Here is a 26,234-nt window from a genome sequence, read left to right on the forward strand (position 1 = left end):
AAGGAACCTGGTCTACTATGGTCTTTATTACAACCTTAAAACGTGACTTACACCTCACTAACTGTAAATATGCTGCATTGGATGTTAATGTACACCAAGGGGTAGATTCGGTAAATGCCGCTCAAAAATCAGCACTCAATGCTATTCTATAACAGGTACTGAGCACCCATTATAGAATAGCATTGAGTGCCAATTTTGGTGCCCAAAAATAGCAGGTTTAATTCCTGGTGTCCCAAATTTTAGGAACACCTCTGACCCACCATTGCACCTCCCATGGCCACACTTCCTGTTGGGTTGTGTGCAATGGGATTTGGGTGCACATTACTATCGAATAGCATGTAGCAAGATAGGCGTGCAAGTTCAAATCAGTACCAATTAGCACTCAATTACTGGCACTAATTGGCTCATTGGGTAATTTAGTTGGGCACACATCTTGAACGCCCACAGTTCAGCACCCAATTTTGGGTGCCATATATAGAATCTGGGGGCAAATGCATGTTAATAAAAGGGCCTCAAAGTTTCTTAAGCTTATTAGTTATGTTATTCAATTTTAGGCTCACCTCAAAGACCTAACAACACTATCCGCTGAATATTCAGCCAGCAGCTGACAGTCTGTTTTTAAATGCTGATTGTCGCCAGCTAAGATAGATCCGGCTATTCAATGCTAGGCCATGGAAAGGTACCAGCATTGAATATCTGGGTTTGATCAAACCGTTACTGACCACCCAAACTTACCCAAGTCCCAGCCAATATTCAGCCAGGACCTGCATAAGATGCTTAGGTGGGCCCTGGCTAAATATCAGCTGAGATCCGTATAAGTGCATCTGTCAGTTTCTTCTTCCCTCTCTCCCCCTCCCCTCACTGGTTCTGATCCCCTTTTGGGCCCCTCTGTGACTGGCCCCCTGTGATCAGACCACCCCCATCAGCAGACACCACCATGATCAGCCCCCCCCCCCCACATAGACTCGTCCCTGTGATCAGACCTTCCCCCAGGAACAGACTCCCCCGGGGCATATTTTACTTTCCTGATGGTCCAATGGGGTATTCAGGATAGGAGTAATCCCCACTCACTTCCATATATGGAAGGGTGACCTCTAGCTATAGTACCGCAACACTACAGCTAGAGCTCGTTGCAGCCATTTTAGCCACTGGAGCCACTAAGGGCAGGGATTGCTTCTGCTCTGGATACCCCACTGGACCACCAGAAAGATAAGATAGGTCACAGGAGGCCTGATCCTAGGGTGTGTGGACAGCTCATGGGGGGGAGGGGGGTCTGAACATGGGAGGAGTCTTCACATAGGGGAACCTGATAATGGGTAGAGTCTGTTCATGGGAGGGGGGCCTGATCATGGAGGGGGGATTCAGACTATGTTGGGAGGGGACTGAATTCAACTACCTCTGCTGCTACCTGGAAGCTAAGTAGGTGCCAGCCAATATTCAGTGTTGGCACCCACTCAGCTAGGAGACCAAAGTTGGGACTGCTATTTATGTGGTCTCATTAGGTTGCTTAACTATGCAGGCACTGGAACTGAATATTGCCAGAATCCACATAGACTGATTTGTTTCCAGCATTGCGCTGGTGCGATGCGAAATTGCCTCTCAGCTAAGTAAAAGAGCTGCTGCTTCTCGTGTTTTCTGTTTTTTCACACAAATTTTCTTTTAATTGAAGTTTAAATAAAATTGAAACCAGTATATTCCTTAATTTTAATTTTAAAAGTACCAAAAAATCTAAAAAAAAAATGCATATCAGCTTAAGAGGCAGAGGCTTATTTCAGAATTTGTGCTGCAGATCTGAAATAGCTTGAGGCTATAAGAGATCTCATAGCCAATTTATGATGCCTCAACGCTGAATGTGTTATGATGTAATTTAGCAACATACGTTTTCTACCGTTGATGCTCATCTAGCACACTTCTCTTCTTTTTTTTCTATTAGAACCCACATAGCTGCCAGTAACTCCCCAACTCCACCCTCCTCTCTCTGGCCCATTTTGTAAATGGCTGGTTAGTGTCAATTATAGTCAGCACTAACTCAGCAGCACTACTACTTTGATATCTGGCCCACTTAAGTCACTTTGAATATAAATATAATTATTAGTTGATATAGGTGTCCCATTTAAAACTTCTATACACCTAATTATGTGAAAAGCCTATAAAACAAAGTTAATCCTGGAATGGACTCATGCACTAAACAGTGACTTTAATAACTGTCCTACTGGGATCTAACTGCTTTAAAGAGTGACTTTAACTGCTAAACTTTAAAATACCTTTGTTAGATAAGCAGAATAATATTTTTAAAAATACACTGAATTAACCCCAAATCTACCTTATTCCATGTATGAACACAATTTCTCATCAATTTCTACTACTACTACTACTTAACATTTCTAAAGCGCTACTCACCAGTGCAACTTTCCTCCCCACAGCAGCAGGTTTTCTCACAGCACGTCTTCCGCTGAACAAATTGCCACAAGAAATACCACTTTTAAAGTACAATCTTTTAAGGATGCTTTCTTTACAGCAGACAAAAGGACTTAAAGAACCAAATTGAGATTCCACTCTGACATAACGGAATGCAACAGGGGATATAAATGAGTGACACCTTTAAGAAACATACAATATCAAGGTGTGACACTAAAGAAACCCTTTCTAAATGGCCCTAAAAAGAAGTCAACGCTGCTACCTGAACCTTTAAGAAACTCATGGCTAGCCTTCTTTGGAACCACCAAATAAATTGCTATGTCCCATGATCTGTCTGTGATCTTCTGGAACAGGAACCACTTCTCCCAGCCTTACAAGATAGTACAAAGTGACTTCATGCTCATTGCACTGATCTGGAAGTCTATGAAGACTTTTGATCCTGAGGACCTCTCTTGCAATTGAAATGAATGGAGCTCAACTTGCTTTGACAATGGGATCACTGGTTGGAATTAGAATTAGACCTGTCAGGACAACAACACTGTCAAACCGACCCAGATATTCAATGCTAGTCCATGGCCAGGTACCAGCACTGAATATCTGGGTTTGATCAAAATGCTACTTATGTTATGATTCTGCCGGTTTGGCAGGGGAGGGTGTGTGGACTTCATTCCTGATTGGCTGTCAGGGATTGAGCTGATGTCAGTGGATAGTACTTAAGCCTACATGTTCCTCCTACCCCTGCTTTGGCATTACTTTCCTAGGTGGCTAAAGAACGTTGTTCTGGGGTTTCAGTGCGTTGCTGGCACCTTGGTCCCTGTGGGGACTCCTGGGTTATTTTCCCCCCTCCCTGGGTGTGAATCGGTTCCAGTTCGGTCGGGAGGCCCGTATGAGTGTAGTCTGAGTGCATCGGTTCCTGGTCGGCCATGAGGCTCGCTTGTATGCCTATTTCCCTTTTTCCTGAGGTGTAGTGTGGGTGTGAGTGTGGGGTGTTAGTTAGCTGGGGTGGGTAGTGGCTGGTTTGGTCTCCCCTAGTCCTTGGCCTCTGTTGTCAGCAGGCCTCAGCCTGGGCTCAAGGGCTCATGACGAATCCATCAGATTACAATTTACCACCCAAACTTACCCAAGAAAAACTATGCTTGTTTTCAGGAACTCTCTGTGGCCTTGAATCTCCCAAATCCTTAACAGTCTTTTCCAGATCTTCCCCCCAAAGGAACCTCCCTCTAAAGAGAAGCATATTAAGCCTAGTTGTAGAAGCTGAATCCTCGGCTCATTTCCTAAACCTAGCTGAAATGGAAATAGCCATAGATTTATGTGAAGTCTTAATAAGATTATATGAAGCATCAGCTACAATATGCTGAGTCTGCTTCCAAATGCTGTAACCACTATAAACAGACTCTGGAAATATAGGCACTGAAAATTGCTTCCTGAGGGTCAAAACTGAACTCTCAGAGGTTTCCTTGAGTAAAGACTCACTCTTATGATCCTGAATCTCTTTCAACACAGCCCTAAACTGAAATTGCCATTTTCTTACAAACTGCTGTAACTAGGACGTCCACCTCGGGTAACCTCAGTTTCTCTTTCTCCTATGACGCCAAAGAAGATAACTTATTCATAGTCCAAGCAACTTAAAGACCAGCTTTAGTGTATCCCATTCAACTAAAATCAGGGCTTGTTTTGCCTGATGCATTAGAAAAGCTTTGTTAGGTTTTCATATATACTCCAAAATGGGATCTCCTGTAGATTTTGAAATTTAACACTTAGACATTTTTCAGCCATAATGGAACAAAACAAAACTGACCAAGACTAACACTGTTTTGAGCTATACCTTTTTTTTTATAATGAATAAGGCACAAAAAGGTGCCCTAAATGACCAGATGACCACTGGAGGGAATCAGGGGTGACTTCCCCTTACTCCCCCAGTGGCCATTAACTCCCTCCCACCCCCCCAAAAATGTGATTAAAAACATTACTTGCCAACCTCAGATGTTATACTCAGGTCCATTAGAATAGCATGCAGGTCCCTGGAATAGTCTAGTGGTGGGTGCAGTACACTGCAGACAGGTGGACCCAGGTCCTTACCTCTCCCTACCTGTTACACTTCTGGAGGAAACTGTGAGCCCTTCAAAACTCACCAGAAACTCACTGTACCCACATATAGGTGCCTCCTTCATCTGTAAAGGCTATGGTAGTGGTGCACAGTTGGGGGTAGTGGGTTTTGGGGGGCTCAGCAGATAAGATAAGGGAGCAATGATGAAATGTGTACCCGGGTGCATTTTATAAAGTCCACTGTAGTGCCCCCTAGGGTGTTCTATTGCTTTCCTGGAACGTCAGGGGGACCAGTCTACTAAAAATGCTGGCTCCTCCTACATCCCAATGGCTTGATTTTGTGCGTTTTGCACTTGGACATTTTTTGTTTGAAAACAGATCAAAAAACAAAACATCCAAATCAGAAAACCTTGTATTTTCAAAAACAAAAGATAGTCGTTTTTCTTTTTTGAAAATGACCTTCTTTCCTATTCAGACTTAGACGTCATATTGAAAATGCCCTACTTTGTGTGCTAAGGTTACAGAATACCAATTGACTGCAGTTACACATCTAGAGTGCCAATTAACTCCAATTATCACCAATAATTGGTTGTTAGTGCTCCCTAACAACTAATTTGCCAATTAAGATGCATGCATAAACTACAGGTATTCCATAACCTGTATGCTCAGTTTTGCATGCTAAGCATAAAATTGTGCACAGAAGATTACAGAATGAGAGGATAAGGACTTAGAAGGGGTACCTTCCATGTCAGACCATTTCCCCAAGAGACTGACCTGAGAGAATTGAGAAGACCCTGCCCAACAAAAATCACAGTGACCTGAAGAGCTGCCATGGCAGCTGCCACAGCAGGAACAGCATTTAGCTGTTTCTAAAGTTACCTCCATTACACAGAGCCTAAATAAACAGAACTGCAAAGCAAAAGTAAGCTGGTGGCTAAGCACCATCACAGGAGACTAATAAAAGATAATTGAAATCTGAGCCAGGCAAGGGAAAATAAAACAGCACTGCTTCAACATGTAGAAGGCACAAACAGAATGAGGACTGCCAAAAAAAAAGCAAGTTAAAGCTTAGGGGAAGAAATGAGGAAAAACACTACTCTGATCCTGGCCATGTACAAACCAACCAATTACAGCTCCTCCTCACCATACAAAGTCAAGGAAGTCTTGCAGTAAAGGAATCATTGATACAGCCAAAGTGGGGCAATATGTTTTTGTTTGGTTGGGGGGGGGGGGTTTAGGGAGGTGAAAATGAAACAAAGTGGGACAAGTTTGTCTTCTATGTGTCTATCTTTCCCTTGCTTTTATGTAATTTTGCTTTTAATATTGGTGTTCCTTTCGTTGCTTTATTTTCTTTGATATATTTTATAAATTTGTTTGTAAACCGCTATGTTCCTTTGTTGGTAATTGCGGTATAGCAAGTACTTTTGATAAACATAAACAAGCCCCAAATGAATAGCTCTGCTGGCGAAAGGGAAGGGACCTGGACGCCTCCAGATATTCCCATATCAGATAAAGAAATAAAACTTTGGAATTCCTTCCAGTCCTGAAAGTTCAGCTAGATTGCTAGCTCCTAACTGGGCCAGGAGCTGTGTCACCAAACCACAGCAAAGCTGCACAGTTATGACTGCCCACCACCTGCAGCAAACAGAAAATACTGAGGTTATAGTCACATGTTGCTTCTAATAGGCTGGAGCTCACAGCTTTTTGTTCTCTGTCGCCATCTATTGACTGAGGGTCATAACCAAGTTGTTCAGGATTGATCTGTTACACCAAAAAGGAAAGTATCATTTTTAACTTTCTAGTATGTAAAGAATGTATGAGTTTCACTATAGGGAGTCATTGAATGATACGATTTGACTAGGTGTCTACATGCTTGCACAGTACTGTATACGGTTCAATTTTTTAAAATAGTTTTGGAGAAATAGGGGACCCAAACAGCAGATATCTCTCCTCAATCCCATAAACTTCATAAGCATTAAGGCTTTTATTAATTATATATTGACTTAGGGCTAAATTCTATAAATGGTGCCTTAAAAATCGGCACCGAAAATCCACGCAGTTAGCATGTTTCTTTTATTTTTTATTATATATTTTATTTAACATCCATCTATTAAACAATAAAAGTTGAATATAGAAATGTATAATTTTTTTTTTTTTAGTTAGCATGTTTCTATAAACTACACCTAAAGTTACTTGTAGTTTATAGAATAGGCACATTTGCTGTTCTTGCGACTAAACTTTACGTGCCTCCATTTAGCTCACCTGAAACCAGGCCTAAATACCTGCACCTAAGTTAGGTGCAGATCAGGTGTATTCCATAACAGTGTGCATAGTTTTTTTGAAACACCCACAACCCACCCATTCCACATCCATGACCATGCCCCTTTTTCAACTACGCGCATGAGAATTTACGCACTCTGTGTTATAGCATACACCTAGAAAGTTATGCACATAAATTCTAATTAAAGCCAATTAGTGCCACTGGTTAAGCACTGATTATTGGTGTTAATTGGCTTAATCAATTAAGTGGTGCCTGCAACTTGTCCGTGCAGCAAAATTAACTCACACAACTTAAGGTGGTTTGGGGGTTAGTAAACCATGATTTATCCTGCCCCCCCCCCCCCCCCCCCCCCAGTACATGTACCTTTGTAAGAGTGGCTCAATATAAACTGAGGTCATTTAGAAGCTTTATCAAAGGAATTTTTGTAAAATCTTCTTTTGCCTTTGGATTTATTATCTGGAATTAAATAGTATAAGTACAAATGAGGAGGAAGGCTAGCAATACTTTTTGATGTCATTAAACTTCTGGTGTGTTAGATAGCTGGGTTAGTCTGTTAATTAAATTGCCAAGGATTTAGGATTTGAGTACTGCATGAAAGCGTATCAACCTTAGACACCTCTACCATTTTTTGAGGAACTCAGTCCAGGCTGAGGTAATTTTATGGCTTTTAAATCATGTGCTTTGTCTCATATTTTTTAAAAAACGGGATAGTTTTTTGACATTGCTTGTCAATTTACTGAGTTATTTGGTTATTTTATGGAAGAGAATTTAGAAGAGAAGACTTTAGAAGTTTTAAAGAGGGAATCCATTTTGAGGCATTGGGTATCAGGTTACTGGCTATTTTAGAAGCTTTATAGAAGGACATTTCGGAAGCTTTTTACAAGAGATTTTTTTTAATGTTAATGGGGTTTTTTCCAATTTAACAGTAAAAATTTAAAGAGTGAAAGCTAATAATACTCTCTGAAGTCATAGCCCTTCTAGAGGGTGATTTATTAAAAGAATGTCTAGGTTAATAGGACAGGGAGACACCTTTTCTTTACCTATTTTATAAAGACACATAGGGGCCCTTTTACTAAAGTACATCAAACTCTGAACACATGGTTAACATGTAGAAAGAGGCTACTGTGTGACCACGTTAAAAGGTTTTACGGTAAGTGCTCCTGCATAATTTTGGCCAGCAGGAGCATAGCTAGATCTCATGGTGGGAGGGGGTCAGAGCCTGAGGTTGGGGGCACATTTTGAGTGCTGCCCTGCTGCCCCACTTTCTGCCTCACCCCCTCACAAACAATTTTTTTAAAAATTTTTGTTACATTTGTACCCCACACTTTCCCACTCATAGCAGGCTCAATGTGGCAGGCAATGGAGGGTTAAGTGACTTGCCCAGAGTCACAAGGAGCTGCCTGAGCCTGAAGTAGGAATTGAACTCAGTTCCTCAGTTCCCCAGGACCAAAGTCCACCACCCTAACTAGTCCACCACCACTAGGCCACTCCTGGCTCCTTGGTCCCCAACTCCTGGGTCCCCAACCTCCGCCAGACAAAGCCTTTTTTAGCGTGGTCTCAGGCATAGCAGTGTTTGCTGCCTGCCCCCTGCTCTTCTTTCTTCTTGCTCCTCCTGTGCATGTCTTTGATGAACAGAAGTGCCTGTTAAATATTAGATACTGGACTTTAAAAACCAAATTACAAAGCATTTCCCCTGGCTACATTCCAAGGTATGGTTATGGTCAATGATGCCTCTTTGTCTTACAAATTCTTGAACCTCTCAGATAATCTCCTCTTCCCCTCTCCACTGCCTGCAGTAATTCCAAGCCTGCACTTACCATCTAAGCAATTGCATAAAGTTAAGCAAAACAGCTGCCCTAACTTGTGCTGAGTTAATCGGGCACCAGTCTGAATTGCCCCCCCCATGGGGGACCGCACGAGGCAGCAGACGGCGCTCGGGGAGCCCGTGCAGGTCCGGCAAATGGCACCGCTGTTGCCCTTGGAGCAGGGAGAAGTATCCGAACCTCTCCCCACGGGGGACCGCACGAGGCTAGGGGACAGCGAACGCGCACCCGACTCTGCCTCCTCACCCACCCACCCGTCCACCCAGAGCAGGGAGAGACGATCGAGCATCTCCCACAGGGGACCACACGGGCTGTGTGGAAGTGGTCGTGCGCCCGGCTCTGCCTCCTCGCCCGCCCACCAGCCGGTTCCTCAGACAGCAGCAGGAAAGGGGAGCACTGTCTGGTGGAGCTGCTCCAGGAGCATGGGAGTTATGGAGGCGTGAGAACGCTCTCGGAGGGAACCGCCGAGGGCTCAGTCGACAGCACCGAGACCGGAGTGCAGCAGCAGCAACAAGAGGAGAAGGGGCAATGCGGTGGAGGCCCCGGAGACAGGCTCCAAGGGGCTCAGAGCAAAGCAGTAGTGGCAGCCTGAGGCTGCTCTCCCCCCTCTGGTGTCTACCTCCAATGTAGACACAGCTCCCAGGGTTGCGGAGTCTCTGTGCCCTGGGCAACGCATCCGATCACCAGACCAAGAGTAAAGTGCCTATTATATTTCAAGATATTGAGACTTTACAACTGGCAAAGCTTGAAAGGCCTGACAGTAAAAACCAAAGTAAAAACTGAATAATTGCTAGTGAACTGAAGACACCTTCAGCAGGATGGGCATGCCTGAGAAGGAGCCTTTTGCACTGCATTTGATCAACCGGAGAAGGCAGGATTGTGAGGAGAGCAGATTGGGGCAACACAATCTTAATAGTAACCACAGGAAATATATACCATAATGAATACCCTCAAACTACTCCTAATAATCTACTCCCTAACACTGATCCACTTAACACTAACCACCCTACTTGCAGAAAACAACATCAAACCCATACTACACAATCATCATAGATTGATCAAATACACCACACCTCACCAAACTGTTAACAACCTAAACAAAGGAAGAGCACTTCCATGCGAACAACCACAACAGAAGGGAAAGAAGGGCCCAAACAAACTCACCTCAACAAAGAAACGGCAACTAAAAAAAGTCCACTTAACACCAAATACAGAAGACCCATGTAAGCCACATTGAGCATGCCATGAGTGGGAAAGCACAGGGTACAAATGTAACAAAAAGATGGAAAACAAAGCAGATACATATGTGAAAAAGTACAATACTTAATAAATCAAAATAAACTCTAATTGTGCTTGTTAATTTTATTTTGATTCATTAAATATTGTACTTTTTCACATACGTATCTGCTTTGTCTGTTTTCCATCCCATATGCAGGAAAGTGCAGGAGAGATAGCCTTGTTAATGATCAGATAAGAACTCAGGAGGAGGAGAAGGAGGAGGAGGATAGCACACAAAGCAGTTCCTTGCCTTACTTGTTCAGTGAGAAGTAAGGATGTGAACAGAATTTGTTTGTGTTTTATAATTTTTTCCTCAGTTTTCATATGTTGTTTTCAGTTTATTTCAAGCATTTTTGTTAATAAAATAATATTATATGTTAAAACTTCTGAGCACCAATTTGTAAGGCATCTAAATAACTTAATGCATGCTACTGAATGCACACAACTGTTGAGAAGAGGGAGGGAAGGGAAGAGTTAACACATCAGAGCAACAGTCTGTTCCTTTCTGGAGTCCCTGTCCTCATCTCCTGAGGCTATTCAGTCTGGGGAAAAGGAAAAGAAAAAAATGGAACTGTTGATTGAGAGTCTGATCTCTAGGTTCAGATAGGTTTTTTTTACCTAGCCAGATCTGGAACTACTGTTGGGGATTGAATCTGGGACCTTCTACAGATAAAGCAGATGCTTTTTCACCAAGCTACATCCCTACCCCTGCCTCAACCTCTCATAGCAGCATTACAACAAGCAAGTCCAGCAGTAACAACACTTCAGAGCTGCCATCAAGATCTTTTCCACCACATTTTATTTTTTAAGTGTAGACCTGATCTCAAAACAGCATAAGCGTAGACATTTTGGAGGCAATTCTAAAAGTGAGACTCTCCTTTTAGAAACCCCAAGGCTGCATGGTAAGAGCTTATTCTATAACAAAACCTAGGCACCTAGGTTCCAATGTACAATACTATTGTAATACAGTACCAGCACCTGCACTTATTCCAGCCATAGAGCTGGTGTACAACCAGGTATCTAAAAGTGGTAAGGATGTGGTGTTAGATTTTAAGACATGTCATTTCCACTGTAATTATGATAGTATCTAGTTGTACTACTAGTATATTGTAATTAACCCTACGTTTATTAGTGTAGACTAAACATGAGAAAGATTTGCATACAATAGAAGTAGTGGGCATGCATATCTCCTTCATGAATATTCACTAGGGGTATCTTGAATATCTGGCTTATTGGATGCATCATTTCACACTACATACTCTTCAGAACAGAAAGTATTAATATACAGTAGCAGTTTCTTCTGCACGATTAGACCATGCCTTAGTTACATTACATATATTATTAGTAACCTGAGGTCTTTAATGTGTAAATGGAGTTTTATTTCAACCATTATTAAAATATTTGATTTCAAAATAATTTCCTTACAATCACTTATTCCCAGAAAACCTTTAAGCCTGAAGTCATGATGTTTAATGTTACTTGCAAACCACAAATACAATCCTACTGCCGTAAACATCAGATCAAGAAATATTAGAGATATTGCGAGTATTTATTTACTAAGGGTCACAAGATTTAAAAGATTCTAACATCACACTAGTGAATGTGTTTCATGCTCTCCCCAAAGAACTAGTAACATTTAGCTAAGTTCCAGGAATAACCTTTACAATGTTCTTACAAAGATGTCACCAGGGAGAATTTGCAGACACGCATGCTGGAGACAACTTGTTCTGTAACAGAAAACAGAAAGAAGTACTGTTTTAATTTTTCATAGCCTATGAACAAAAGACCAGCCAAATTAAGCATAGTCACGTTGAATATTAAGACACTGACTCCAAATATAGCTTCTACAGTTTTTGTGAAATGATCAAAATTGTCCAAAAAGAGTGTCATATCAGAATTAGTAATAGCTATAAAACAGCATTTCCCATCTCTAAAGTATGATGTACACACAGAAAAAGCTGTTAAAAATTGTGCACAGGTACCAGCATGTACAATGTAGGCATAGCTAAAGATAGTATATACCTTTATGCAAACTATGCACAGGCATTCCTAGGAGCCTGTCTAGGAGAAGCTGTAATGTATGTGCATTTTTTATCAGGGGACCTGAACAGGTCCCCTGATGAAGGCATTTCATGCTGAAGCACGGCCTGTGTTGGGATTTCTTGTCAAGTGCATCCTGTATACTGCATGCAAAGATTGGATTGTGACTACTTTTATTGGTTTGAAGAAAGAAACTGAACATTCTGATTTATCTTGGATTTTTGTCCTGGTGCTTTCCACTCTCTTTACTTGACCTGTGGAAGTGTTTTCCTTTGTTTTTGTTCTGTGCATGTTATAAAATACATGTGTACATGCATAGAGCAGATGCACAAGTTTATACCTTTTTTGGAGCAAGTGTAAATTTTCTGAGAACGTTGGTATGCTACTAAGGGCTGCTTCTGGATACTTATTTATAAAGGTACATGGGTGCCTATTTGGCCTTTATAATATAGCAGAGATGGGTAGTCAGAAAATGTTCATTTTCTATTGTTTCACATAATATTTCTGGGAATTCTGTTTTATTTTTTTCATTTGGCCATTTTTTTTGTCATGGAAGCAAAGACATTGAGTGTGCACTCTTTTGAAAGATGGTGCACTATGTACAAAGAGGGCACACTTTGTGAAAAAGTGTGCACTATACCTCGGATTATATACATGACGCAATCCTGAGATGCATGCAACTTAATTGGCTACTGAGCCATTAATGATCAATAACTAGCCACTAGCAACCAGTTATTGGCATTAATTGGTACCAGTTAGGATTTTCATTCGCATTTGGCTGCTCACTATTCTATAATGTCTAGTTCCCAAATTCCATAGTGCACAACTCAAAAGGGTATGTGGCCATAGGAGTGGCATGCATGTCAGAGGCATTATGAAAAGTTGCACAGATTGTTACAGAATAATGGGTCTGGGTGCCCGAGTTGGGTGCCAACATTTAGACCAGGTTTCAGCAGGGATAAATCTGGCACCCAAAGTTAAGGTGCGGGAATCAGCGCAAAGCTCAATTCAATAAAATGTGCATGCTGTGAGCTGGTCACCCTTCCAGGACCGACCCTGCTTAGCTTCCATCACACATAGTCACTGCTGGGCTCCACACTTCTAGGCAAGTCACCAGGACTCTGCCTCAAACACAGGGGAGTTCTCTGCCTCCTCTTCTCCTTTCATAAATGTTCACCAACACCAGACTTCTTATAACCAAAGGTTTTATTAGTTGCCATTTAACATAATCTTCATGGCTGATTTCTTCTTTAACTCAAACATTTCTTCTTCAACTCAAACATAGCAAAAAGGCATTTACTCAGAGTCTTCTAATTAAACCCTTTTCAGACTTAAAGCAGTTCCTCAAACTTTCACAGTTCAAACAGCCAAACAAAAGTTTTCTTTTCCTTCTCAGAGGGTAGTGCAGCTGTCACCTTTTCAGCAGAGAGCTTCCCCAGCACTTCCATCGCCACCTTCCAGCTTGCCACCATTGTCTTAATAAAGCTGCCAGAAAATCTCCCACACCTGGTTCAATTTCCCAATCAAGTCCTGGCTTCTCACTCTCCTAAACTAATTAACTGGGGATATACTCTTTAAGGTTTCTACAGGTATATCTAAAATAACATTCTAAATAGAAACCAATATTATTGGAAAAACCTTACCTCTTACTGCAATTCAGAGCTAACTACCTGAATAAAGATTGAATTTTCTATATATTGAACAATTAAAAAAAATTTTAAATAATTAAAGTGAACAGTGCTCAGAACTGGGTACATGAGTAAAGCTGACTAGCAGCTGAATCACCACCACTATCGGCATCATCGCACCGTCAACCCTGCCTACCTTGATGCTATTATTATAGATGACAATGTAAACAGCAAACGTTGTACTTAACTTAAAATGACTAAGTGCGGATCTGGTGGAACGCTCTGTACAGCTGTGTATTGACCCAGTTCTTTAAAGTGCCTCTTTTTTCCTTTTCATATGCTGTGCAATAAAGTGTCCATTTCTTAAAACCATAGATGTCTCATCTCGCTCTCAACATGTAGTCACATGTTCTCACTCTCCTGCCTAGAGTCCTTCCCCTGACTCTGATTCCCTTCCTGCAGCAGTGCATTCTGGACCTTGTAGTTTCCTGCCTCCTCACAATGCCCTCTATAGAATAGTGCTCAGCACAGATATTTTCCAGTGCCCATTTCTGAGTACCATTTCTAGAACCTGGCCTTATGTATGCATGCACAGTGGTTTGTGCATGTGCACTATTTGCACTCACATAACAAGTGTCCTCTTTGCAAATGTAAACCCTCTGGTGGCAGAGCAAGGTATTAAAATTATGGTACCAAATATGTCACAGTGTTTTCCCAAAATGACTCAACACCAACCAGGGAGTTTAACAATAAAAAGATGATATTTTTTTATTAGTTGAATTATATTTAAATGCTAATGAAATTTTACCAACTTGCAAATTTAACATATATATTTCAATTACAGGTTTGCAACACAAATCAGTTTAGTCTCTAGAAACATTGAGAGCATCCTCAAATAAGTATAAATATTAGTTACATAAATCATTTAGGTACATTCAATTCCGCAAAACACCAGACTCTTCAAAGTCTCCCCTCTCCTGTCCCTCAGACCCCCAGAGACCCCCAAGGATCCCAACATGTAAGGTTTCCTCAACTCTTTTTTTCTTCTTTCAGTTATCTCTCACTTATTGTTCAGGTTTCCTTTACTTTTTTGTCTTATGTGCACTTTTTAAAATAGTTTCAGTCACTTAGCTGCTCTCTTTGTTTTCTCTCTCTGACTCTCTTGAACGGTGGGCGCCTTTTCTTTCAGGTGATGATCTCCAGCATCAACTTTCTTCCAGTTCTTATCCTAGTAACATGTTCTCACCAATAGAGCTCTCTCCCAGCCTGAGCTGTTTGTCACTCTCCTGAGAGTTCCTTCAGCATGCGGAACACTCAGCGCATGCACACAGACCACTCAGTTTCACTGCACTGCTCACTATCTCTACACCAGATCTAGAAGGAGCCAGGTAATCTTTTAAAATTTAACCCATAGGGTTACACAAATAGTGTGCACGCTCTCGAAATGTGCACACTATTATCAGCAGACAAATCTTTCATTTTCATGTTTTTTCCTGCTCATTTTCATTAGTTAATGACATGGGCTATGTCGTTGACATTTCCCATATCATTGCAAATGAATGTCATCCCTGTAAAATAACTCCAAAAACAAAACCACTAAGTGGGAATACACGAGTTATAACAATAGAAAAATCCACAAGTGTCAAAGAGTATAAGACGTAACATTTCACTAGAACGGGAGATCTTTGATCCCAAATCAATTAAATGTGTGAAAAGACGGTACTCTCAGTTATCTTAAGCTGTGACGCTCTTGTGTTTAAGGCTTCATAAGGCATCAAGAACTATGAGGCATCCCTTTAAAGTTCTCATTTGATGCCCAGATACATCCTTGAGTAAACCATCAGTGTGAATAGTGCAGTTCAATAACAAAGTTGTTAATGTACGTCCAATACTCAATAGCAATTGTGTCCCCAAATGAATAGAAAGACTCCAATGAATCACTATGATCCCAAAACAAAAAGGCACAGTCACTCTCACTTAGTACTTATCTGAAACCCAAATAATTAGTAGCAAGAAACTCTCCAACCACTGGCTCTACAGAGCTCCATTTTGAAATCTTCTCCATGAACCTCGGTATCGAAAAGAGTTGAAAGCAGACTGCAATTGGAGTCGAATGTCTTTCAAAATGGTGACGAGAACGAAGGGGGCATCAAATGATAGCTTTAAAGGAAAGGCTGTTATGAAGCCTTAGACACGAGAGAGTCATGGCTTAAGATAACTGAGAGTGCCGTCTTTTCACACATTTAATTGATTTGGGAACAGAGATTTCCCTTTCCAGTGAAGTGTTATGTCTTATACTCCTTGACACTTGGGAATCCCTGTAAAATAGGCACCTTTTTGGACTTCTTGCATAGGCACCCAGTGATAACATTTGCTCCAATTAGCACATGCTGTTATAGTGAGAAACATATTTCTGAAAGAATTCTTAGCCACTAACCCCCTAATTCTATAAAAGTCACCAAATCTTGTGTGCCCAAAGTTGGGCATGCACCCAATATGCTATTGCAATTTACTTGAATAATGAGCTAATCTGTGCCAATAATTGGCTTTTTAACAAGAAATTATTGGAACTAATTAGATTTAATTGGAACGTACATGCATACATTTAGGCGAGGGATCCATGCCTAAATTTTACATGCGAGTAACAAAATGGACGTGGAAATGGGAGAGTCATGGGTGGAACAAGGGCATTCCTTGCATTTACATGCAATGTTATAGAATAGCGGGGATAAGCACCCAATTTAGGTATGCGGATTTGCACCACGTTTCAGTTGGTGCAAATGGCCACGTCTAAAGTAACATAGTAACATAGTAGATGATGGCAGAAAAAGACCTGCATGGTCCATCCAGTCTGCCCAACAAGATAACTTTTATGTGCTACTTTTTGTGTATACCTTACTTTGATTTATATCTGTCTTTTTCAGGGCACAGACTGTATAAGTCTGTTTTTACAATAAATGCTTTTTATTGCAAATAATTCAAAAGATTACAGTTTGCAACCCTTAGGTAATAAAATGAGATTTTAATTTCAGTAAATGGTGTATGTTATCATTTCTACAATTAAAAATCTGTATTTTCTACTTCTATATCTGTAATGTATTAATTATGAGTTATTGGAATCCGGGTCCTCTAACTTGCACAGGCCTCAACCTCTATGATCCTCTGAAAACCTTTGCCTGTCCTACCAGGAAGAGAGCCCACATATACATGTAACTTCCTTGCATGCCCCCTAGTCTTTGTACTTTTGGAAATCGATTCTTTACTCATTCCAAAAGTACAAAGACTAGGGGACACTCAAGGAAGTTACATGGAAATACTTTTAAAAGAAATAGGAGGAAATATTTTTTCACTCAACTAATAGTTGAGCTCTGGAACTCTTTTCCAGAAGATGTGGTGACAGTGGTTAGCATATCTGGGTGTAAAAAAGGTTTGGACAAGTTCTTGGAGGAAAAGTCCAGTCTGCTATTGAGACAGACATAGGGAAGCAACTGCTTGCCCTGGGATTTGTAGCATGAAATGTTACCATGATTTGGGTTTCTTCCAGGTACTTGTGACCTGGTTTGGCCACTGTTGGAAACAGGATACTGGGCTAGATAGACCATTGGTCTCACCCAGTATGGCTACTCTTATGTTCTTGCTTATCCTGCCTATAGTAAATCTGCCACTGGTGTAAGACCAGCACATTGAGCTATTAAAAGAGTAAATTAATCTTGAGTTGCAGCTTTCTTATCTGCATACAGAAAAAATACCTGGAATCAGTCATGGCATTTCATTTCACTTCTCAAAATAATTAGATATCTGCATGGAAAAACTTTTGGTTTGTTGGTATTTGTTTTTTTTACTTTTGTTGATTTATAGATATTTTTCAGTTTGTTTCAAACTTTTTAAAGTAAAAAAAAAGTGACAATGTAAAACTTTTCTTATGTGTATAAATTCAGCTATCTAGGGATTGAGGAGGAGTGCTGCTTAGGAACTCCAGTCATGCCAGAAATTTTGTAACTTAAGTCCTCCTATTCAAATGTCATACTCAAGTCTTCTAATTCGATGAAATCACTTTATTCAGTAGCCTTACCCAGGGCCCATCCAAGGCTAATTTTTTACTTCTCTCCACCAATGACCTTGCCATCTTTTTCACAACTAAGGTTTCCTCGCTAATCAGCTCTTTACCTACTCTTTTCTGCCTGTCACCAATGCCCACATATCACCTTCACTCCAACCAACCTATTCGGCTACTCAGGATTCCTTCAATCTCCCGTCTGTATCCCAACTCACCAGAGTACTCTGTTCCATGCACTTAACAACTTTTCCTTAGACCCTATCAAGCTTATTTTCGAAAGTGATCGCCGGCCATTTCCCGTCATAAATAGGGAGATGGCCGGCGATCTCACAAAAGTGGCGAAATCGGTATAATCGAAAGCGGCATTTTTGACAGCATTGCCGCTTTCCCGTTGCCTCGCCAGCGACAGTTCAAGGGGGTGTGTTGGCGGCTTAGCGAAGGTGGGACATGGGCGGGCATGGCGTGGCTACCAGATGGCCGGCTTTCACGGATAATGGGAAAAAAAGCGGCGTTAAGCAGTATTTCGCCGGGTTTACTTGGTCCTTTTATTTTCACGACCAAGCCTCAAAAAGGTGCCTCAACTGACCAGATGACCACTGGAGGGAATGGGGGATGACCTCCCCGTAGTCCCCCAGTGGTCACCAACCCCCTCCCACACTAAAACAATAAAAATAAAAACCTCTTTTGCCAGCCTGTATGCCAGCCTCAAATGTCATACCCAGCTTCCTGACAGCAGTATGCAAGTCCCTGGAGCAGTTTTTAATGGGTGCAGTGCACTTCAGGCAGGTAGACCCAGGCCCATCCCCCCCTACCTGTTACACTTGTGGTGCTAAGTGTTGAGCCCTCCAACCCCCCCCAAAACCCACTGTACCCACATGTAGGTGCCCCCTTCACCCATAAGGGCTATGGTAATGGTGTACAGTTGTGGGGAGTGGGTTTGAGGGGGATTTGGGGGGCTCAGCACCCAAGGGAAGGGAGCTATGCACCTGGGAGGTTTATTTGTATTTTTTTAAATTTTTAGAAGTGCCCCCTAGGGTGCCCGGTTGGTGTCCTGGCATGTGAGGGGAACCAGTGCACTACAAATGCTGGCTCCTCCCATGACCAAATGCCTTGGATTTCACCTGGTTTGAGATGGCCGGCATTTTTTTCCATTATCGCTGAAAAACAAAACCGGCGATCTCAAACCCGGCGAACTCTGGCATTTGGCCGGGCTAAACCGTATTATCGAAAGAAAAGATGGCCAGACATCTTTTTCGATAATACAGTTCCGACCAGCTGTAGCGCCGCCACCAAAATAGATTGCCGGCGAACTATTTTGCTGGTGATGTTCGATTATGCCCCTCCACGCCATCTAAATGGTTTGCCTACCCTATACATGGCCTATTGCCACTCTGTCTCCAACTTATTACTGAAAGTCTTTCATCTGGTTCAGTTCCTCTGCCCTGGAAGTAGGCAGTTGTTACCGCTATTCTTAAAAAGTCTGTATCTGACACCTCTTGCCCTGCAAACTACCGCTCAGTTTCTAATCTTCCATTCATGTCCAAACTGTGAAAAAAATTGTTTTTGAACAACTACTCTCGTAGTGTGATCAACTGTCTATTCTTCAACCCTTGTCAAAAAGGTTTCCACTCCCTCCACACTACAGAAACAACAATCACAGCTCTATTAAGTGAATTTCATACCATTCTTGATCAGGGAGAAATTTCTCTTATCGTATTCTTAGATCTATCAGCCACATTTGCCCTGGTTTGTCATTCCATCCTTTTCTTCCATCTCCAAGATATTTATCTTTTGGGTATTGTTTTGAATTAGTTCATTTCTTACCTTACCAATCGTTCTTTTAGTGTCTCCACCCCACTTTCCTCGTCCCACTCCCATTCACTGAACTGCGGTTTTCCCCAAGGCTCAGTACGTTCCACTTTGCTTTTCAACATCTACCTTAGTCTACTTACCGCTCTAATACAGCATCACAATATCAAGTTCTTTTTTTACACAGTTAGTACATAAGTACATAAGTACATAAGTAGTGCCATACTGGGAAAGACCAAAGGTCCATCTAGCCCAGCATCCTGTCACCGACAGTGGCCAATCCAGGTCAAGGGCACCTGGCACGCTCCCCAAACGTAAAAACATTCCAGACAAGTTGTACCTAAAAATGAGGAATTTTTCCAGTCCATTTAATAGCGGTCTATGGACTTGTCCTTTAGGAATCTATCTAACCCCTTTTTAAACTCCGTCAAGCTAACCGCCCGTACCACGTTCTCCGGCAATGAATTCCAGAGTCTAATTACACGTTGGGTGAAGAAAAATTTTCTCCGATTCGTTTTAAATTTACCACACTGTAGCTTCAACTCATGCCCTCTAGTCCTAGTATTTTTGGATAGCGTGAACAGTCGCTTCACATCCACCCGATCCATTCCACTCATTATTTTATACACTTCTATCATATCTCCCCTCAGCCGTCTCTTCTCCAAGCTGAAAAGCCCTAGCCTTCTCAGCCTCTCTTCATAGGAAAGTCGTCCCATCCCCACTATCATTTTCGTCGCCCTTCGCTGTACCTTTTCCAATTCTACTATATCTTTTTGAGATACGGAGACCAGTACTGAACACAATACTCCAGGTGCGGTCGCACCATGGAGCGATACAACGGCATTATAACATCCGCACACCTGGACTCCATACCCTTCTTAATAACACCCAACATTCTATTCGCTTTCCTAGCCGCAGCAGCACACTGAGCAGAAGGTTTCAGCGTATCATCGACGACGACACCCAGATCCCTTTCTTGATCCGTAACTCCTAACGCGGAACCTTGCAAGACGTAGCTATAATTCGGGTTCCTCTTACCCACATGCATCACTTTGCACTTGTCAACATTGAACTTCATCTGCCACTTGCACGCCCATTCTCCCAGTCTCGCAAGGTCCTCCTGTAATCGTTCACATTCCTCCTGCGACTTGACGACCCTGAATAATTTTGTGTCATCGGCGAATTTAATTACCTCACTAGTTATTCCCATCTCTAGGTCATTTATAAATACATTAAAAAGCAACGGACCCAGCACAGACCCCTGCGGGACCCCACTAACTACCCTCCTCCACTGAGAATACTGGCCACGCAATCCTACTCTCTGCTTCCTATCTTTCAACCAGTTCTTAATCCATAATAATACCCTACCTCCGATTCCATGACTCTGCAATTTCTTCAGGAGTCTTTCGTGCGGCACTTTGTCAAACGCCTTCTGAAAATCCAGATATACAATATCAACCGGCTCCCCATTGTCCACATGTTTGCTTACCCCCTCAAAAAAATGCATTAGATTGGTGAGGCAAGACTTCCCTTCACTAAATCCGTGCTGACTTTGTCTCATCAGTCCATGTTTTTGTATATGCTCTGCAATTTTATTCTTAATAATAGCCTCCACCATCTTGCCCGGCACCGACGTCAGACTCACCGGTCTATAATTTCCCGGATCTCCTCTGGAACCCTTCTTAAAAATCGGAGTAACATTGGCTACCCTCCAGTCTTCCGGTACTACACTCGATTTTAGGGACAGATTGCATATTTCTAACAGTAGCTCCGCAAGTTCATTTTTTAGTTCTATTAATACTCTGGGATGAATACCATCAGGTCCCGGTGATTTACTACTCTTCAGCTTGCTGAACTGACCCATTACATCCTCCAAGGTTACAGAGAATTTGTTTAGTTTCTCCGATTCCCCCGCTTCAAATATTCTTTCCGGCACCGGTGTCCCCCCCAAATCCTCCTCGGTGAAGACCGAAGCAAAGAATTCGTTTAATTTCTCCGTTACGGCTTTGTCCTCCTTGATCGCCCCTTTAACACCATTTTCGTCCAGCGGCCCAACCGACTCTTTGGCCGGTTTCCTGCTTTTAATGTATCTAAAAAAGTTTTTACTATGTATTTTTGCTTCCAACGCTAATTTCTTCTCAAAGTCCTTTTTTGCCCTCCTTATCTCCGCTTTGCATTTGGCTTGGCATTCCTTATGATCTATCCTGTTACTTTCAGTTGGTTCTCTTCTCCACTTTCTGAAGGATTGTTTTTTGGCTCTAATGATTTCCTTTATCTTACTGTTTAGCCACGCCGGCTGACGTTTAGTCTTTTTTCCCTTTTTTCTAATACGTGGAATATATTTGTCCTGAACCTCCAGGATGGCGTTTTTAAACAGCATCCACGCCTGATGCAAGTTTTTTACTCTGCGAGCTGCTCCTTTCAGTCTTTTTTTCACCATTTTTCTCATTTTGTCGTAATCACCTTTTCTATAGTTAAACGCTAGCGTACTTGATTTCCTAGTTTCACTTCCTTCAATGCCAATATCAAAACCGATCATATTATGATCACTGTTATCAAGCGGCCCTCGTATCGTTACCCCCTGCACTAGATCATGAGCACCACTAAGGACTAAGTCTAGTATTTTTCCTTCTCTTGTCGGCTCCTGAACTAGCTGTTCCATGAAGCTGTCCTTGATTTCATCAAGAAATCTTATGTCCCTTGCGTGTACAGATGTTACATTACCCCAGTCTATATGCGGGTAATTGAAATCCCCCATTATTATTGTGTTGCCCAGTTTGTTTGCGTCCCTGATTTCCTTTAACATTTCCGCATCCGTCTGTTCGTCCTGGCCAGGCGGACGGTAGTACACTCCTATCACTATCCTTTTCCCCTTTGCACATGGAATTTCAATCCACAGTGATTCCAAGGAGTGTTTTGCTTCCTGCAGAATTTTCAATCTATTTGATTCAAGGCTCTCGTTAATATACAATGCTACCCCTCCACCAATCCGATTCACCCTATCACTACGATATAATTTGTACCCCGGTATGACAGTGTCCCACTGGTTATCCTCCTTCCACCAGGTCTCAGAGATGCCTATTATATCTAATTTTTCATTTAGTGCAATATATTCTAACTCCCCCATCTTATTTCTTAGGCTCCTGGCATTCGCATATAGACATTTCAAACTATGTTTGTTGTTCCTAAGTACATCATGCTTAGTACTTGACAGTATTAATTGGCAATCTTTTGTCTGATTTTTATTGTTATTTAAAGATACCCGATCTACTACAATCTCTTTTGCAACCTCACTATCAGGATACTCTATCTTCCCTGTTATGGTGATATCTTTGAAAGATACCTTATCCCGAACCATGCTCTTTTGAGCGACTGTCGGCCTTCCCCCCATTTCTAGTTTAAAAGCTGCTCTATCTCCTTCTTAAACGCCGATGCCAGCAGCCTGGTCCCACTCTGGTTAAGATGGAGCCCATCCTTTCGGAATAGGCTCCCCCTTCCCCAGAATGTTGCCCAGTTCCTAACAAATCTAAAGCCCTCCTCCCTGCACCATCGTCTCATCCACGCATTGAGACTCTGGAGCTCTGCCTGTCTCTTGGGCCCTGCGCGTGGCACAGGTAGCATTTCAGAAAATGCTACCCTGGAGGATCTGGATTTCAGCTTTCTACCTAAGAGCCTAAATTTTGCTTCCAGAACCTCTCTCCCACATTTTCCTATGTCATTGGTACCCACATGTACCAAGACAGCGGACTCCTCCCCAGCACTATCTAGAATCCTATCTAGGTGACACGTGAGGTCCGCCACCTTCGCACCAGGCAGGCAAGTCACCAGGCGATCCTCACGTCCACCAGCCACCCAGCTATCTATATGCCTAATGATCGAATCACCAAGTACAACAGCTGTCCTAACCTTTCCCTCCCGGGCAACATTTGGAGATATATCCTCGGTGCGAAAGGATAATACATCCCCTGGTGGGCAGGTCCTGGCTACAGGAGTACTTCCTACTTCACCAGGGTGATGCTCTCCTTCTAGGAGACCTCCCTCCTCCAAGGTAGCACAGGGGCTACCTGACTGGAGGTGGGACTTCTCTACAACATCCCTGTAGGTCTCCTCTATGTACCTCTCTGTCTCCCTCAGCTCCATCAAGTCTGCTACTCTAGCCTCAAGGGAACGGACACGTTCTCTGAGAGCTAGGAGCTCTTTGCATCGGGCACACACATATGACACCTCACCAATTGGGAGATAATCATACATGTGACACTCAATGCAAAAGACTGGATAGCACCCCTCTCGCTGCTGGACTGCTGACTCCATCTTAGTGTTTTTTGAGTTTTTCCGTAATTTAAAACTTGCTAAAGTATTAAGGATATCAGCCTATCACTAACTTACAGTTCCTCCTTTAAACCCCAATCTTCAAATTCCGAAAGCACAAGCAAAATTTGTTCACTTACCAGAGAAATATCCTCTTCTCCCAGAACTTATTAGAACACCTTGAGCAGAGGCCCCGAGTGGATCGGAACGGACCTGGTAGTCACTCTGGCGAAGGCTCCGAGGATATTAAATCATTCCCACTTCTCATAACTCCACCGATCTTACCTCACTTCAAGTTTGTCTTGATACCCTTGCTGAATGGCTAGTGAGACAAACTTTTTCTTAATCTGGCCAAGACAGTAGCATCCTGGATCATGGGTTTTCATCCTTCACCTTCTGTTAATCCTATACTTTTTCATTGACCTGTCCCTACAGTCACTACTTTCTGAAACCTTGACATCATCTTTGATTCTAAACTCACTTTTGCCCCTCAGATATTCCAATTAATATTTTTTTCATTCTTAGATGATTGAGACTTATTAGAAGCTATATAGATTTCAACTTTCTCTGTATATTACTTCATGTCTTCTTGGTCTCATGCCTACACTACTGCAATGTTGTCTACTGTGGTCTATCCAAATCCCTGCTATGCAGACTCCTCACCCTCTAGAGCTCAGCAGCCCTGTTGTTATATGGTGCTCGCAGGTATGACTATGTTACCCCACTACTGATCAAACATCACTGGCTTCCAGTTTATTTCCAGTCAATATTCATAACTCTCTGCCTTGCCCATAAAGCTCTCCATCTTTCATTGCCCCTATATCTCTCTTCCTTATACTCTCCCTATACTCTCAACCACACTCTTAGATTCCTAGATGCCAATCATTTGACCCTACCCCCTCCCCAATCAACCCACTTCGAGACAACACATTCCTTAGCCTTCTTCTTTCTAGCACCTAAATCCTGGAATCATCTCCCACCCTTAGAGCTGAGGCTTCCTTTTCAAAGTTTAAGCAACTTTTGAAAACATTTTTTCCAACTAGCCTTCTGGCTTACAGCCCTATCACATTGAAAACTATGGCTCATTGTTTCCCCACATGTAGCCGCTTTAAGGACAGCGACATGGATTTGGAGTTTTAATTTCACTTTCACCCTTTCACGAAGCACCTGGGCGAAGATGGAACTTTAAATGAGTATAGAGGAAACACATCACACTGCTCCTGCCTGCAGCTAAGTACTTTTAAAATTATTACAGCATTACAAGTTAGCTTACGATATATAGGAGGTGAGGGAGCAAGTGCGATGATGTTTATTGCAACATATTACTTTCCAGATGACTCGCCCGAGTAATATGCACTTCACTGAACGCTTGTATAATATTTATCACAGTATATTGATTACAGCATAATAAAAATAAAAAAAAATTTTGACAATTATTCAATGGTTTCTATATAGATTATAGTTTTATAGTTTGAAACCAGGATTTAGAGTTACCCCAGTGTTTGGCTAGCTCCCCACTTGTAGTGCCAAACCCTGCATTCAAGGTTGTCAGGCACCATAAAATACCCCCTACCTGCTCCTGTACCTTCTCTGAGTGAGTGATTGTTTGCTTTCCTACTGACAATGGTGTTGCTTCCCCTTTCTTTTTTATTTTGTAATTTTATCCTTTGTTAACCACTTCAACCAACTTTTGTTGTATTTGTGGAATATCACATTTTAAATAAAACTATATGCTTTATGACAAAGATCACTGATCATTTTAGTAGATGCCCTCTGAACTGATTCCATCCTATTTATATCTTTTTGAAGGTGCAATCTCTAGAACTGTACACAGGACTCTAAATGGGGCCTCACCAGAGACGTGTACAGAAGTACTATCGCCACCTTTTTTCCTACTGGTTATTCCTCTCCCTATGTACCCAAACAACTTTCCAGCTTTTGCTGTCATATATTCTACCTGTTTGACCACCTTAAGATCATCCAATATGATCATCTCTAAGTCCTGATCTTCTTTCATGTACAGAAGTACCTAACACCTTAGATAGTAGTATTCTGTTGAGTTTGTGCAGCCCAAATGCATAACCCAGCATTTATTGGCATTAAATCTTAGCTGCCAAATTCTAGACCATTTTCAAGCTTTGTTGGATCCTGCCTCATGACCACTCCATTAGGAGTATCTACCCTATTCAAGATTTTGGTATCATGTGCAATGAGTCAAACCTTATCAGATAACCCTTCCTCAATATTGCTTACTAAAATTTTTAAAAGAATTGGACTAAGAACCCATCCTTGTAGCACACCACTGGTAGCATCCCTTTCCTGAACATGAACTCTTTACCACTACCCTTTGCCAATTTCCACTCAACTAGTTCCTAACCTAGTCGGTCACTTTAGGGCCCATACTGAGGACACTCAAGTTTATTTATAAGATGCTTATGTGGGCCTGTGTCAAAGGCTTTGCTAAAATCTAAGTACACCACATATAGTGCTCTCCCTTGATCGCACTGTCTGACCATCTGTCAAAGAAATTAATCAGATTTATCTGG

This window comes from Microcaecilia unicolor, chromosome 2, assembly GCF_901765095.1.
Source record: "Microcaecilia unicolor chromosome 2, aMicUni1.1, whole genome shotgun sequence".
NCBI classification, from domain to species: domain Eukaryota; kingdom Metazoa; phylum Chordata; class Amphibia; order Gymnophiona; family Siphonopidae; genus Microcaecilia; species Microcaecilia unicolor.